The following is a 17,649-nucleotide window of genomic DNA, read 5'->3' on the forward strand; positions in this document are numbered from 1 at the left end:
TTGTTGAAGTAATCTGGAGAGATTTCACCCCATGCTTCCTGAAGCACCTCCCACAAGTTGGATTGGCTTGATGGGCACTTCTTACGTACCATACGGTCAAGCGGCTCCCACAACAGCTCAATAGGGTTGAGATCCGGTGACTGTGCTGCCACTCCATTATAGACAGAATACCAGCTGACTGCTTCTTCCCTAAATAGTTCTGGCATAGTTTGAAGCTGTGCTTTGGGTCATTGTCCTCTTGTAGGAGGAAATTGGCTCCAATCAAGTGCCGTCCACAGGGTATGGCATGGCATTGCAAAATGGAGTGATAGCCTTCCCTCTTCAATATCCGTTTTACCCTGTACAAATCTTCCACTTTACCACCACCAAAGCACCCCCAGACCATCACATTGCCTCCTCCAGCATCTTTCATTTGGTCTGCGTCTCACGAATTTTCTTCTTTGTGATCCAAACACCTCAAACTTAAATTCGTCTGTCCATAACACTTTTTTCCAGTCTTCCTCTGTCCAGTGTCTGTGTTCTTTAGCTCATCTTAATATTCCCTTTTTATTGGCCAGTCTGAGAGATGGCTTTTTCTTTGCAACTCTGCCTAGAAGGCCAGCATCCCGGAGTCGCTTCTTCACTGTTGATGTTGAGACTGGTGTTTTGTGGGTACTATTTAATGAAGCTGCCAGTTGAGGACCTGTGAGGCGTCTGTTTCTCAAACTAGACACTCTAATGTATTTGTCCTCTTGCTCAGTTGTGCACCGGGGCCTCCCTCTCCTCTTTCTATTCTGGTTAGAGACAGTCTGCGCTGTTCTGTGAAGAGAGTAGTACACAGCGTTGTACGAGATCTTCAGTTTCTTGACAATTTCTCACATGGAATAGCCTTCATTTCTCAGAACAAGGATAGACTGACGAGTTTCAGAAGAAAGTTCTTTGTTTCTGGCCATTTTGAGCCTGTAATCGAACCCACAATTGCTGATGCTCCAGATACTCAACTATTCTAAAGAAGGCCAGTTTTATTGCTTCATTAATCAGTATGACAGTTTTCAGCTGTGCTAACAAAATTGCAAAAGGGTTTTCTAATGATCAAGTAGCCTTTTAAAATGATAAAGTTGGATTAGCAAACACAATGTGCCATTGGAACACAGGAATGATGGTTGCTGATAATGGAGCTCTGTACGCCCTTGTAGAAATTCCATTACAAATCAGCCGTTTCCAGCTACAAGATATGGGAGGCGCCCATGATTAGCAATGCACCTGCAGATACAATGCAGGTGTCCCAGCCGAGTCACAGTGCAGGCCGGTGCCAGGCGCAGAAGCTGGCTGCTGAACTAATGGGTGGAGTTCTCAGTGTCTTCGTGGATGGGAGCAGAGCGAGATCCACCAGTGAAACACCTCCAGTTCAGCAGTATGCCAATACCTGTGGGGCCAGGGGGTCTGTGCACACAAGCTCAATACGAGTGTTATTGTTAGGGTTGAGATCAGGTTTAGGGTAAAGATGTTACAATAATGGAATTATGCCTTAAGTTGCACATTATTTCCTACTGTGTTCATATCAAATGCCTGTGCCTTGTACACATGTATTCAGCACATTCTCCATAGTAATTCATAATAGTCAACTCTTTCATCATGTATTTACCATGATCAGGCTCTTATTATAAAGTGTTACTGGTTTAGGCTTAGGAGCAGCTTTGGAGAGAACATAGGGGTTGAAGGGATGAGAAAATATGTGATCAGTAATTGTGAAAAAAAGTACTAAAAGTGGATTAGCACCATAGTTATTGGATATATAAAGTGTATTAGATGATGTTATTTTAAAAGAGAGCAGACGTGTGTGTCGGGCTACTGTCAACATATGATTAACCTTTGTCCTCTGAGTTTTAGAGTGAAATAAGTAGCATTTATGGTGAGTCTCTGATTGCCTTCTTACAGTCTTCCCCTGAGGGCCAGAATTGCCCTCCTCTCATGTACATAGTATATAGTGTGTGTGTGTGTGTGTGTGTGTGTGTGTGTGTATACAAATATATATATAGAATAGAAAAGAAAGCATTTGTGCACAAAAAAGTTTTCCACAATGAGGTGTTTACCACATAGGAAGAAACAACACCTAAACGTGTCTCCAACTCATTCGGTAGTATCCCCTTAATAGGTAGCAGAGATCCTTTACAACAATGGACAATTCAATTAAAGTGAAAACACTAGGTATCCCATTTCAAAAGTATAGTTATATTTCAATATCTATATATTTCTCTCTCTCTCTCTCTCTCTCTCTCTCTCTCTCTCTATATATATATATATATATATATATATATATATATATATATATATATATATATATATAATACCAGCACTGTTTAATTAGATTAATCCTGACTCAGTAATGTTTTGCCACAGACTGCTCTGTTTTAATTTGCTCTTACTCCACACAGGAATGGTGTTCTGAATTCTACAATGGATGCTCAATAAAAACTAAAAAGTCAAGTTCTTTAAGAAAGGGTGTTTGTTTGCTTTTCCTCTAATATTAAACTGTGAACCTTCCTTTATAATCATAGCTAAAAATATGGCGTACATATTTATTGTTATTGTCTCAAATTTCACATATCTGGGAGTTTGGTTATGAAACCATATATCTGATCTGGTGTACTTGCCAAAATATATGTGGTGAGCTTTTATTTTTATAGCAGTGTGGGTTATACATTTGGAAACCTGCCATTCCATTGAAGGAGCGGATCTTTAATTTTTCCAACTGTGAGCGGGAAACCAAGCTGAAAGATGATGTACCCTTTATGCTCTTCAAAGCTTCTGATATGAAACCTAGATAAGAACATTGGATTGAAGTGTGTGAACACCCAGGATAGAAAAAGGAGGTGTATATTAAAAACAAGAAAAGCACTTGGCTTTCATTAAAAATATTCTTTGTATTACAAGCCGTTACACTGCTGATGAGCTCATAACATTCACACAAAATTGGAGCCTTTCCATTTTCTCTCGCTCTGATGGAAAGTGTGTACCTCAATCAAATGTCTTTTAATGGGCCTTTCTTTTCATATTGTCCACAGTTGAACCATTGTGTGTGTGTTTTTTTACAGGCTTATATTTCAAAAACACATTCTTGTATGATATTTATGGGTAACACATTGCACAGGCTAAGAATAAATTCAATCAAACTCTATTATGATGGGTGTATTATGATATTTTGAATGATTATATTTCTTTTTCTGAAGATTTCTGGATCCCAAATGTGCCAGACTCATTTTGTTTTTAGTTTTTTTGGATTGAATTCCTTTCTGTTTGAAAACAGATGATGCTGCTGGAATCAGGTAACAGTTCAGGCTTGTGTAAATGGTTACACACTGATATCTCTATTTGATTTTATTACAAAAATAATCAGTTAAAGAAAAAGGATTTAGGAAACAGCTGTGAACATGTGGTATAGAATGATTTATCTTGTGAAATCGACATAACTGACTGATATCTGCAATGGGGGACAAATTTGCTAGTCTTAGTTGTAATGAAAACTGTAGATGAAATATCCATGCTCTGGGGAATTCTGCTTATTGTGTGTTCTTAAATCCCAACCCTATGAATTACATTGTTTTATTGTTTGATATTCCACATAGAAATGGAAATTTGAACATCTTTTAGGCTGATGCTAGAGTCTATGTAGAGAATCATAGGTGTCACTGAGTTTGCGAGTGTTGGAGTTTTACCGGGAGCTTCTTCTCAGTACATCCCAGCACCATCTTCTCATGGCGCACCATCTTTTTGCTATCAGAGAAGGCCGTAGTGTAAGTCCTCTGTCCAACACAAAAGCCCTGCTACCTGCATTATTCAATGGCACTGTGAGCAAAAGGGGATGTCTGAATGGTGCTCATATCTCACCAGGCTCATCTGTGCTGCCTTAATCTCTCCAGGGCTGGCACTCGAGTGGTTGTCTTGAGCTGTCTGAGTGGTTAATGGTTAGCCCTAACGTGGGGGGAAATAATTGGTGAATCCAAAAACCAAAAACAATTACAATCAAAAATGATGGGAGTGTGGGATACTACATGGGGTCATGGGCAGATGCATGCTGTATGCCATGCATATTTTTTCTTTTGATCCAACTGAAGGTAACTAACTGGTGTTCATTAATCTTGGAAAGCCAATAGAATTTAATCTGGACAGAATTAATTAGAGGATTGTGTTTTAGAAACATGAATAACTGTAAATAATACCAGTATATCTTTTAGTTCTAAACATGGATAAGGTTTAATTTCCTTTCTTATTGTCAGTGCAAGGAGAAGTGCAGAATCACATGAAATCAAATGGTCCTGCTGATTAATAAAGCAATGCCACCTAAACTTGACCTAAACTAAACCTGTTTTTAATATCCTCAAATGTTTTCCAGTTCATTTGTCAGACTTTACAGAGCTTTCCAAAAACATAAACCTTTGAAAATCATCTCTTGTATTATTCGATACAAATCCTGTTAGATATAAAGACCTACATTTGGAGTTGAAGATCTTGATATCCATCATCTGAAAAGAAAAAGTAATTCTGAAATGTATTTTGCTGAATTAATATTAATTAAATAATTCTTATTGATCAATTACATTCTTGCAGATTTCAGCTGATTCAGCCTAAGGAAAACTGTCAAAAATCCCCGTTGATTGAGAATAGTAATCAATGGAATGTTAGTCAAAAACATATGTTGATGTAACTCCAACACATATACACACAGAAATATTGATAATTAAATTGTTTTATTCTACTAGTTCATTGTGACAATTCAGTTCAATTTATCCAAAGTATGTTCCACATTATAAGGTATGTGAAAGCCAGCACATGTGACCTCATTTAACATCAGTGTATATTGTGGTCCATGAATTAGACCTCCTTACGGACCAAAGGAGCCAGTTCATGCCATATGGTCAATCTTTAAATGTATCCTTCTGATTCTACACTCCACTTAATGATGAGCAACAAGTGAACCAGTCCAATATCTCTCACAGTGATCTGGAGTGAGACAGACAGTCCTGATCTCTAACAGCACCAGCGATGTCTTCTTGCAGGCGCAATGGAGGCTCACAGGTCTGGAGGACTATCTTCAATAAACTGGTTGATGCATCAGGTCCCGTGAGTGGCCTTTGAGGCTATTTTTAGCACCCGCAAAGCCTGGGAAATAGAGGTTGTGACCTCTTGGAATGGTCTGAAAGAGCAAGCTTCAGAAGGGCCTCTGCATCTGATTAGATAAAACAACAAGAGTAGGCTGGGCTGGGGCTTCAGCAGGAAGAGCTAGGGTGGGTGGCAAGATCTGTCAGAAGAGGGGGTGAAAAGGGTTCTGAAATAAATATGGGGGGACAAAAACAACATCACGTCAGGGGATGCTGAGATATTGTTTTCCCACGTTTCGCTTGGCTCTCCAGTGGATTTTAATTAACTTCCTACTACTCTGCTTTTATTTCACGTGTTTGTACAGTATCATATTCTTGCTTTAAAGAACATCTCTTTTAAGAAAGGGGAGGTGGAAGTGGGGGGAGCGCAGCACACAAGGAGCCACAAAGTTGCCTTCTTAACACTTACAGCAGTTCTAAGAGGAAATGGCTTCCTCAGAGTATTGAGCCACAAGTGAGGAACACCATGAAGTCTGTTTGATTTACTCCTGCTACTTTATTTTGGCCTTTAAAGCTCAAGTTTCACTTTTGAAAAAAAAATTGAAGATTTTTTTTTGAACGGAACTTATTCCTTTGCATTATGCAACAATCCTAGATAATATTCCTAGATTTCCTTTGAAATATCCTTGGATAATGTTTGTCGAGCAGCTTTAGACTTAGACTTAGATTTAGACGATAAGAACCTGTTTACCGTCTAATTTTGGAACCTGTCTGTGATTTCAGCTCCAAGGTGACACCAAAGCTAGTTTGCTATTTTAGTCTTGCTCGGTATTTTAACAATGTGCACATTATTATGCCAGTTTTAAATCATATGAGCAAGACACATCCTGATATTGCTTTTTTTCTTAGACTAATGTCATATGAGAATGTATTTTGCTTGAGGTACATATGCTTAGCTTCATTTACTTGTTAATACATACTTTGTGATTTCTATGGAGTTGCTATTGAACTATAATTATATTGGTATTATTAGATTTCGTATAGGCTACCAAATATAAAATCACGCCAAATATGGGCATTTCTTTGTGAATTATTTGAATTATCAGAGAAATAAATATGTTAAACATACAACTTTGCTCAGAGATAGTATCTCATTTCCATGGCAACACTGCTTGGTTCTACAACTTGAGTTTTTAAAAGACAAAATTAGTGATCATCGTAGTAAATACAAAATAATATTTCTGAATATTGTCCTCTCTTTTCAATTGTTTGATTTTAATGTATTTATTATTTGCATAGTTCCCATGAAGCCAATGCTTTCCTTTAAGTTACGTTTTGACACCTATGCAGTGTTGTATACTGACAAATATCAAAGATCCTAAAAAAAGTTAGTACTCAGTTGATACACCTTTAAGCTGTGCCTTCTAGCACCTATTAACTTTAAAATGCTTGTCTATAAACGCTTGCAGCTTTTTATATTGTACTTAAAGTCCCCCGTTTGCATAATAAATATAATTCATCTGGCCAACATCCACTACATACATGAACTAATGACCACTGAAGGCTTAGAAGTGTGACTAGCGCAGGGGATACATATCAGTTGCTAAAAATAAATTGGCTTCCATTTGCCAGTTTATGGCATATTGATTTAGATATTCTAGCGAACACCTGACTACTATGGGCATCAGGGGCGTAGATTTAATTTCAAAACTACGGGGGAAGAGCCCCCTATGCCTGTGGAGCCAGGCATACATTATTGGGGGGGACAATTTAACGCTCTTTCAACATTGGGGAGTCATAGTTTACAATAATGGGCATTGATTCTTAATGAAATGAAGTATGAATACCCCAGGAATAACACATGAATACCATATGCACTTGTTTAAGAAGGTTGGGTCAGGGTGAGGGACAGGGTTATATATTAGGGTTGAGGTTATGGCTTCTACATGTGATCAACATCACAACTCATTGGAAGTGTATGAGGTATTCATCTGCTATTCCCGTGGGATTCATACATTCCTTCATTAAGAATTGGTGCCCATTATTGTAGTGTTACCAGCCAAAGTATTGGGTAAGGACAGTATGAAATTCATCAGAATTGATCTATGTTAATTTTAATGCTGCTGGTTAGTTCAGATACAGCAATAGTCACTGACACTGTGCTGAGTCAGTGCTGTCTTGTGGAGGCAGTGTGTTACTGTGTTGAATGTGGATTGAGTGAAAGGAGGAGAATAAGAGAGGGGGTCTGAGTGGTTTGGTTTGATTTCATTACTCAACATCATTTGCAGACAGAATAATTTGCTGATTATTTTGATGAAAATGACACTGGATGAAATCTAGATTTTTAAATTAAAACTATAAAAATCTAACAAAGCTACACAATTTCTAAGAATTGTAGCAAAGCCAGAAGCACTCATTAAAATGCTGAAAAATAATTATTTAAAATCCCAACGGGATATATAACACACCTAGGCTTGGCAAGACCTAAAGAGTTTCTGATTCTTTCATCTCATAGGCATTTTAGCTGTAACCTATTGTAAAGAAGAACATATTTGTTTTTGGTCCATACAGCCCAAACCCAAACCAGGGTTCAGTTTTGTAAGTGGAGAAGGAAAACAACTATTCACATTTAGTTATTTAACAAGCTTTCAGTTTTATGCTCCTGCTTGGTTCCCACACTTACTTGATGGGTGTGCCTTTCCACAATTGTCACAATCAATTGTCAATCAGTTATTCCCTGAAATTGGCCCCCAAATTGGCAGAAACTAAATATTAAGAGCTCCCATTGGAATTGAATCAAAATCTCCTTTTAAATAAAAACAATATCTTTACATTTATTCAAGAGTTGGCTCCTTCAGTCAGTTGGCAGCTATCCTGCAGTGGAAGGCACTGCTCCAAGTGACAAGAGAGTCTTGTGGCCTAAAGGCAGATTTGTTCTTTTAAGCCTCAGGGAAAGGCTTTTGTTATTGCTTTTTATAGTTTTTCTATTTTTGTCAGGTCCTTCTGTGGGTCACTTGTTAATGATTTGAAATGCTAGTTTCTTTAAATGAAAGAGGCACTGCAATATGTATATAAAATAAATATAAATATAAAATATAAAATATGTATGCTTGGACTTGCTGCTCTATAACAATAATATAATTGTTATAACTGTTTATCAAATTAACTGTTTTAGTACTATGCTGCCTTACTTGTAACATCTATTTAAGCAGAATCATTAATTAAGTAAATGAGTAATTAACTATCCTGTGTGTTGATTGAATAGAGTTCTGCCTTAACCCTTAAAAACCCAGTGTAACATATATATGTCACAAACATGTCACATATATGACATATACAGTGAGGGAAAAAAGTATTTGATCCCCTGCTGATTTTGTACATTTGCCCACTGACAAAGAAATTATCAGTCTATAATTTTAATGGTAGGTGTATTTTAACAGTGAGAGACAGAATAACAACAAAAAAATCCAGAAAAACGCATTTCAAAAAAGTTATAAATTGATTTGCATGTTAAAGAGGGAAATAAGTATTTGACCCCTTTGACTTAGTACTTGGTGGCAAAATCCTTGTTGGCAATCACAGAGGTCAGACGTTTCTTGTAGTTGGCCACCAGGTTTGCACACATCTCAGGAGGGATTTTGTCCCACTCCTCTTTGCAGATACTCTCCAAGTCATTAAGGTTTCGAGGCTGACGTTTGGCAACTCGAACCTTCAGCTCCCTCCACAGATTTTCTATGGGATTAAGGTCTGGAGACTGGCTAGGCCACTCCAGGACCTTAATGTGCTTCTTCTTGAGCCACTCCTTTGTTGCCTTGGCTGTGTGTTTTGGGTCATTGTCATGCTGGAATACCCATCCACGACCCATTTTCAATGCCCTGGCTGAGGGAAGGAGGTTCTCACCCAAGATTTGACGGTACATGGCCCCGTCCATCGTCCCTTTGATGCGGTGCAGTTGTCCTGTCCCCTTAGCAGAAAAACACCTCCAAAGCATAATGTTTCCACCTCCATGTTTGACGGTGGGGATGGTGTTCTTGGGGTCATTCCTCCTCCTCCAAACATAGTGAGTTGAGTTGATGCCAAAGGGCTCGATTTTGGTCTCATCTGACCACAACACTTTCACCCAGTTCTCCTCTGAATCATTCAGATTTTCATTGGCAAACTTCAGACAGACCTGTACATGTGCTTTCTTGAGCAGGGGGACCTTGCGGGCGCTGCAGGATTTCAGTCCTTCACGGCGTAGTGTGTTACCAATTGTTTTCTTGGTGACTATGGTCCCAGCTGCCTTGAGATCATTAAAAAGATCCTCCTGTGTAGTTCTGGGCTGATTCCTCACCGTTCTCATGATCAGTGAAACTCCACGAGGTGAGATCTTGCATGGAGCCACAGACCGAGGGAGACTGACAGTTATTTTGTGTTTCTTCCATTTGCGAATAATCGCACCAACTGTTGTCACCTCCTCACCAAGCTGCTTGGCGATGGTCTTGTAGCCCATTCCAGCCTTGTGTAGGTCTACAATCTTGTCCCTGACATCCTTGGACAGCTCTTTGGTCTTGGCCATGGTGGAGAGTTTGGAATCTGATTGATTGATTGCTTCTGTGGACAGGTGTCTTTTATACAGGTAACGAGCTGAGATTAGGAGCACTCCCTTTAAGAGAGTGTTCCTAATCTCAGCTCGTTACCTGTATAAAAGACACCTTGGAGCCAGAAATCTTGCTGATTGATAGGGGATCAAATACTTATTTCCCTCATTAACATGCAAATCAATTTATAACTTTTTTGAAATGCGTTTTTCTGGATTTTTTTGTTGTTATTCTGTTTTTAACTGTTAAAATACACCTACCATTAAAATTATAGACTGATAATTTCTTTGTCAGTGGGCAAACGTACAAAATCAGCAGGGGATCAAATACTTTTTCCCCTCACTGTATGTCTGACTGGAGTCCTAAGGGTTAATCTGAAGGAGATTAAGATGGAGTGTTTAACAACCAACTATAAAGATTCTGCAAAGTTTCTGAAGGCTTGAAGCTGTTTCAATTGATGAGAACTTTTTTTGTATTTGTTTTCATTCATTAAAATGTTTATTTTTTTCCCAAAGAAACCAAGGGATTAAAAATGTGTTTCCAAGGGTATTTTTAGTGCAAGCTGGGAGTTTTTCTGGCAATGATTACTTAGGCAGAGGGGTAAGTTGGCACCAATGGTACCCTCAACTATGTAGGCCCTGCCATCACAAATATGAACTCTTCCTTGGTATGGCTCTTTAAAAAATAAAAAAGGAGTAGAACTACACACCAGTGAGTTACCTGTATTAATTCACTGTGCCTTGATGTTACAGATCACACTAAGCCACCTCTTCCTCTCTGGTGTCCTTTATGCAGACACGAGTTTTAAGGCCTGGTTAAGTTTCAGAGCTGTTTTAAAACTTCAAAGCTCAAGTTTACAACTGTAACAGGAGCTACTCAAGACAAGGGAAAAAAAGCTAATGAGTTGACTGAAGCAGATGGCTCCCTCATGGGCTTCCTTTTGGAAAATGAGCATTTAAGATATTATTGACAATTCAGGGTCATTAAGTTTGTAATAGGCCTACAATATGGCTAATAATGTTTTATCACCCAAATTTTGTCAAGGGCTTTACAATCCATTCAGCAATGAGGTTGCATGGAAAATATCTTTGTTTTCCCAGCCTGATAGCAACAGTAGTTTTTCATTTGCAGCCAATGGTTTAAGTAAAATCAATGTGTTTTGATAACAATGGTTGGCTCACACAAATGGTGTAAGATGGTCGTGTTGCCAAAGCCCATATGTTCCAGCACAATGTTTTCTGTGATGCAATTTCACAATCCAAAGACATGTTTCTCAAAATCATGGACACTATAAAACGTTCAAATTAGCATGATGACACAATCTTGGGATGAAAGGGAGAGAGACAGAGAGATACACTAGTCATTGTTGGCGTTGAATCAGCACTTTATTTCTTTAAAGACCCTTGAGAATCAGGATCCGCAATGTTAGTTCCATTGGTTTCATTTTCATTCACTCAACCTCTATAATTGAAGGAGTGCCCAGATATCAGACTTCCACTAACTTCTTAGATCTGAACTGTGGTCCTGCTCTATGTTAAGGTATTAGACATGAACATTTTTATTTAGATCTGAGTGTGAAACTCAGTTTATTTTTAATTTATGGTATTATGCAAACAAGATCTCTAAGTATCTAATATATCTAATATATTATTCAAGCTTCTGGATCCAATGAAATGGCCAACTTTATCAGCACAGACATGTAGTGGAAATGATGATATGAAATATATGTTTTTCTTCCTGGCCGATTTTACGATGGACCTTGCCTTTATGAACAGACCTGTGTTTGTGACACAAACAAACTATAAAAATGGGCTGCTCACATATTTAAAAATTGTAGAAATGCACTGAATCAAAAATAACTCTCAGTTAAAATATTTTGGTGCATGTGATTTAAAGGTGAAGGAGAACAGCAAAAAGTTGAATTTAGTACAGGCAGATAACATTCATACACTTCCTAGTCTGAAAGCAAGACTCACTAAATACCCATATGCTTTTTATCCAGACCCCATTCAGTTCCCTCTCTACAGACACAGAGCATGTGACATCATCACGTCCTGTAATGTCACAAAGTCCTTTTGTTATTTTATGTTTCATCAATACAATAGTAGTGCAATTAATTTTCCTGTTTATTAGTTTTTTAAATGTATGTATGTATGTATGTATGTATGTATTATGATGATTATGATTATTATGATTTTTTTTGAGTAAATTACTTTTCTTTATTGTGTTTGAATGATCTTGAAAAGTCATGTACCATTTGTTTTCATGCTTTCTCAGTGCATTTTGAAGGACAGCAAAAAAAACATTCTTAATATTGATAGAAATTTATAGCCCAGCAAACATAACAATGGTTGTTAAAATGTTTTTGGTACATTGTTTTCAGAAAATTTAAAGAAAATAAAAGCCTAATTTAGTTTGCTGAGAACATGAGTAGCCTATATCTCAGGGTGTTAATTTCAACTAACCGTGAGAAGTACTGTAAATAATGTCCCCTGAACACAAAGCAAAATCAAACAACATATAAACAGTCGTTTTCTTTTTTGGGGATTTATAATTTTGAAAACCTTGAAAGCTGATAACTGAGCTCTTTTGCAGTAAACCTTCTCATACCCAAAAAGACCCAGCTTATGGGAGTCCTTCCATTAAAAACACAAATTTAAACCACTGGGAGAGAGCAGTGTGCCAATGGGAAATTAATAAACAAAAGCAAAGCTTATTTTCTTGCTTGCTATTGTTCCTCTTGGGGTTTATTCAGCAATTTGTTGGATATGTATGCAGACAGAAGTCAAGGGAACCCCTGTCTACTTAACTGAGGTTTCTGAACTAAGCACCTGAATAAGCATCCTGTGAATTTCACTCCATTCAATCCAGATGCTTTACCTAGTGGAACATTTTTATGCAATGAAAAGCAGTTCACACAAATTCCTTTCATAAAAATCTAAAGAAAAAATGAAGCACCAATATTTCTAAATATATACGCTATACTCTATGCTAATGGTTAACATTTTGTGGCCACATTTTTTTGAAGTTCCACCATACATAGAGTTGAAACAGTAGATTATACAGAATGTATTATCCATTTCAAAATAAAATATAACAGTTTACCTCCCAGTTTACCTGTGTTGGAATGTACTCTCTGCTTTCAATCAGCAGGAAGATACAGGGCCATCTGGGATTGGCTGGAAAGTCAGCTAGTGGTTCATGTAAATGGCAAGCCTCACGGAGTATAGAGAAAACGTTTTTGCTTTCTTATTAGCATGGATATTGAGTTATCATGCCTCAGGGAAAGTATATGATAAATACCTTCCATTTACTTGAAACCCATGAAGTTAAACACTGACGGAAATCTCACTTTTGAGTTTCTCTGTAAGTAAACCCTGACGTCAGCCTTTTACATCCAATTTTGTTCTCCTTTAAAAACATCTTAAGATGAAGGCGTTAGTGAAACCAGCACAATGAAGGGAGGGCAGCTGCGAAGGGCAAAGCAGCCCATATTTACCATGAGACTACACCTGTGTTACAAAGCTCCTGTGACAGCCTCCATCTGATCTGCCTTCAAACAGGGCAAAACCCCAGAGTCTGTACCAGCCTAATACTGGGGGATATAAAATGAACCAATGTCCCTGCACTCTGCAGAGTGGCCTCTTCTCCCTGGATTCAAAGGATTACATTGAAAGGATTTTAGGGACTGAGATTAAGGAGAGGCCAATTTCCTTGCAAGGCAACACAAAGGAGTTAAAACACCCTGGGACTTTCTAATTAACCACATCTTCTATATTGTGGCTTGCCGGGCTCATTCCAGCAGTCATTTAAGCTTCAACTGAGTCCACGAAAGCTTAAATGTTTATCTTTTGACACCATTGTCAGTACCCTAGTTAGTCACAAAATCCTCAAAAGCCGGGGCTATTTCAAGGAAGTCGAGTTAAGGATATTCATAACACTCGAGACTTCCTTTTCAGGCGACAGGAGGGAAAAGTATGATTCTAGATTACAAAGAGGCATATAGAGCTAAGAGTGGCTAATATAAGCAAACCAAACTGTAGACTACATAGCGAATGCTTGCATGATTGTGATAAAGAGAACTGGACAAAATAAACATTTGAACCTGGGAGGAATGTCCAGTTTCTTCTAGTATTACAATAGTTATAGATTTCAAAATGCAACTACATTACATCAAGTTAAGTTGTTTTTCACAAGGGATTAACATTGACAAAACAATGCTTATACATACAAAGTAGAAGTTATTTATTTACTTATAAAAAATTGCCTCAGTTGCCAATCTAATTTGTAATATCTCCATTCAGTACACCATCTTTCCAATCTCTTTAAAACCTTTAAAGACAACATATAGGCAAACTCATTCTGTGTGCAAAATTATAACATTGGGTTGCAAATGCAGACCTGAATATCTGAAAAAGGAAGTACTGCCCAAGGGGGAGGGGTTTCTGTGCCCTTCCATAGGAACCCGATCGAAAGCATCACTCAAAGCTGCCATTGGTTCTCCCTATTTTGCCGGTAGCCACACGACCTTGCAACCCTTGGGCAGTGCTTCCTTTTTCAGATTGTGGCGAGGATGCATCTGTAAAGACCCGAACCACCACTGCAGCGTCCTCAATTGGAGGAGGCCAAGGGGGAGAGTCAGTGATGCTGCTGCTAGGAGGCCTCTGGCAAGGGGACACCCTGACGCGAGCTCTCAGTCAGAAGAGGGAGAGACATGCGTGTAAGGAGACAACTCTCTCTGGCACCAGCCGCATAATTGAAGACATGGACCCCCTGGGGCGAACATGCACTTGGAAACAGTGTGTGGGGCTAGCGACAGGCCGAAGGGGAGAACAGCAAACTCGAACGCTTGGCCCTCGTAGACGAAGTGGAGGAACTTCCCGTGCACCTGCGCAATAGCGACTTTCAGATCCAGATGGCCTGGGACATGGTTCACAGGTTGAGCGTGCTGAAGGGCAGCACCCTGAGGTGATCTCCAATCCAATATGGGGTGGAAACCGACATTTTCTCTTGGAACTAGGAAGTGTGGGGATGAGAAGCTGCCCCAGTGGGGGTGCTTTGCAAATTGCACACACTGCAACAGGTCCCTCACTCACGTCCACACCACGCCTCAGAAGGGGGTAGACAAGCCTGAAACTACAGGGAGTAGCCAACTTTTATAGTTTGGAGTTGCTGGGAGGTGTATGGGTGGGCCAGAGACTGTTGGAATGTCACAGGGTCGAAGTGCAGGAGGGGAAATGGACGGAGGTCCGCCAGCTGTCCTCCTGACGCATGCCATGCCGGCCTGTGCAGACAGGAGGGCGCAGATGTCATCCATCCTGCTATTCAGGGCAAGGATGGCCTTATCTCGCTCTCTGTCCGTGGAGCCGGACCTCCATTGCCGATGGCGCTGCGGGGAGGGGCCTAGCATCGACTCAGAATGGGGGACGGGGACGGGACATGGGCATCACTCCACTGCTCTTCCCTGTCGCTCATGTGCTTGTGTGGGGGAGCGCGCAGCCGTCGCGCCCACTGTCGGTGCGCAGACAGACGGGGCAGAGGACCTCACCACTCCAGGTGGGCAAGGTGTATCGGCTGCAAGCAGCACAATGGCGGGGGTGAGAGGAGCTCATCGCCGAGTACACATGCACGTGACCAGGGAAAAGTGCAGCGGGGGCGCTGGCCAGTGTTTGCACCAGGGGGCACACAACAACTGAAACACCACCATGACAAGTGGAGCACCTAGCAGGCTCGCAGCTGTAAGTGCGTCTCCACTCGGCAACATTTATGGACAAGGGGGCACTGCAACACCAACCAGACACAACCTTGTTATTGCCAGACAGAACACTGTATATTCCAAACACCAAGTGCAGGATACAAGTGCTGCATAGGCCCTTAGACTTAACTACACCATGTGTGCCGGGGTTTCCGGGGACACCGGGTGATGCGGGGTCCGGGGTCTGGGGGGCCGAGGGTAGTAGGCCACCAGCCGAAGCGGAGCCTAGAACCGAGGTCGCACCCACAGACGGTGGTGTGCAGCAGAGCTCGATCCCAGCAAGCTGAGAGAGTGAGATCTCCTACAGCTGCAGTTGCGGGCTGTAGTGCTAGCACAAGCTGGCGGAGGAGCACCTCTCGCGGGTGAGATCTATTGGGCTTGGGAGGTCGAGCCTCGGATTTTACTGCCACTGCTAGCACTCGATTACAGCAAGCAATCGGATAATATATGGCACTACATTAACATGATTATTATTTTAAATGTTCTATTTGTGAACCAAAACTAAAACTGAAAGCGTAGCCGGAGCTCCGGTGCGCGGACAGGATCGAAATTAGCTATAAATATAACTAATAATACAGAGATGTAGCTAAACGGTGGCGAACAACATTATTAGTGAAGCCAGCCAGCCGAAATACACAGTTTTTAAGGTCTAATGTGGGGGTTCCCAATATCTGTTGATGGAGGGCCAATTTCTGGAGGTTGCATGGGATGGGGGGGCCACAGTAGAAAATTAACCACCAATGAAAACTAAATATGTCCCAAATTATACCTTTTTATTTCCTATACATTTCTGTTAGGGAACATTTATTCAATTGTAATTGTTGTTTTATTATTTCCCCCCAAATTACATGTGCATTTTGTAACAGAAAATGTTCAGAAATTGTAAAAATATAGTAAAGGTTCAGAAAGGGGGGGGTTGAAGGTTTGACCCTCGGGCCGCACAGGAACACCTGGTCTAATGCAACACAGAGACAGGTTCTCAGGTCCAGCTGACGTCACGTTTTATGGAACAAGATGTGGAAAGGGACCTGTTCTGAGTGACGAGCGGAGGGGCCAATGGCAGCTTTGATAGAGTGACATTTAGATTGGGTTCCTACGGAAGTGCGCAGAAACCCCTCCCCTTTGGGCAGTGCTTCCGACTTGAAAGACAGCACAGGATTACTAGAATCTATAGTATATCATTACATGTTTCTAAATGTATCTGTTGTCTTTCTGTGAAGGATAAACTGGAAAAGTACTCATATTTTGCATATTGTGTTACATTTCAGTTTGCTGGCAGAACTATATATTGACATTCATCTGTTGTGAGAATGTGTCCCTTTCACAGTTACATTTGGCCTCACTGACTACAACAATACCATGTTTTTTTTCTGAGATGCTAACGTTTTCTGGTTTTGGAGTATTCCTCTTCATAAATTGTATGCATAGCGACTTCAGGTTGGACTACTATAAGCAAATTACAGGGAAGGAGAAAGCAAACTGGAATCCCTACATGTTAAGGATTTTGTTGTCTAGTCAAAGACCAGCATCTACACCGATCAGCCATAACATTATGACCACTGACAGGTGGAGTGAATAACACTGATAATGTTGTTATCATGGCACCTGTCAGTGGGTGCAAAGTTTGTTGCGTATCGCAATTTGTTTTGCGTATGGAGCTGCGTAGCCGCAGACCAGTCAGGGTGCCCATGCTGACCCCTGTCCACTGCCGAAAGCGCCTACAATGAGCACGTGAGCATCAGAACTGGACCACGGAGCAATGGAAGAAGGTGGCCTGGTCTGATGAATCACGAGTTCAAGGTGTTGACTTGGCCTCCAAATTCCCCAGATCTCAATCCAATCGAGCATCTGTGGGATGTGCTGGACAAACAAGTCCGATCCATGGAGGCCCCATCTCGCAACTTACAGGACTTAAAGGATCTGCTGCTAACGTCTTGGTGCCAGATACCACAGCACACCTTCAGAGGTCTAGTGGAGTCCATGCCGCGACGGGTCAGGGCTGTTTTGGCGGTAAAAGGGGGACCTACACAATATTAGGCAGGTGGTCATAATGTTATGGCTGATTGTTGTATATCACTATTTATCTACCAAGTCCAAGTGCAAATAAACAGAACTACGAAAACAAAACAACAGCAGCAACAACAACAAAAAGTCACAAATACAAGAGAAGCAACTTTATTTTGTGTAAATGCACAACAGCCTCAATCCATTCCAAAAGGTATAATCTAGTGCACTC

Source organism: Amia ocellicauda, chromosome 1 (assembly GCF_036373705.1).
Source record: "Amia ocellicauda isolate fAmiCal2 chromosome 1, fAmiCal2.hap1, whole genome shotgun sequence".
Classification (NCBI taxonomy): Eukaryota; Metazoa; Chordata; class Actinopteri; order Amiiformes; family Amiidae; genus Amia; species Amia ocellicauda.